We start from the raw sequence: 820 nt of genomic DNA on the forward strand, positions 1-820 counted from the left end.
TTTTGAGAAAAATCTCACACAAACAGTAGATAAGGGAGAAGTTTTGCATGGCTGATCTGCCTTGCATTTCTGAAGCAAACAGACTTCGTGTTGACACAGGAGTTGGAGCACATGGAACAGTTGGAAGAACCAGGTGCCTATCCAACTACATGACAAGTCTTGTCAAGTGTACAGAGTAAGCGGACTTTAGAAACTATCCACTTTAATTTTTACTGACCCTAGAAATTTAATTTATAGTAAATAAAGACACAGTTAAACACGGTGTTTTTATAAACAATTTTGTGTTAAAGAGGTGAAACCTTTCATTTCCTAACAGCTGTGAGATCATTTCCTCTTCCTGCAAGCACCACAGCTTCCACCTTCACATTGGCCGCAGTCTAGTACTAATGCCCAGATTAACAAAACTCACTGCAGAGCTAGGTCCAGCTAAGTAAAAATGCCTTGCTCCTGCCTTACCTCCTCAGAGACACATTTAAGCAGTCATTTGTAAAAGTGATCCTTCATTGTCAATCATCCTCAAGACCTTTGATCTTTTACACCCCCAAACATTTTAATTCTTCAAAAAGGTGTGAATATTTTTTAAGGTAGTTCAGTACAGCTGCGTATCTGGCTGAATATTTAAAGAGCCTGGGGAAAAGAGAGCTGGCATCTCCATTTCTTTGAGAGTGCTGATGTTTGCCCGGGCGGACAGCGCGATGGCCTCGCCGGCGCCTTCCCACCTCCCCCCCGCGCCGCTGCGCGGCGCGGCGCGGGTGACGCGCAAGGCGTGCGCCGGGGCCGCGGGTGACGCCATCGGACGGCGCCTGGCGGGAGGGGCGGG

Source organism: Rhea pennata, chromosome 1, assembly GCF_028389875.1.
Source record: "Rhea pennata isolate bPtePen1 chromosome 1, bPtePen1.pri, whole genome shotgun sequence".
Lineage (NCBI taxonomy): Eukaryota > Metazoa > Chordata > Aves > Rheiformes > Rheidae > Rhea > Rhea pennata.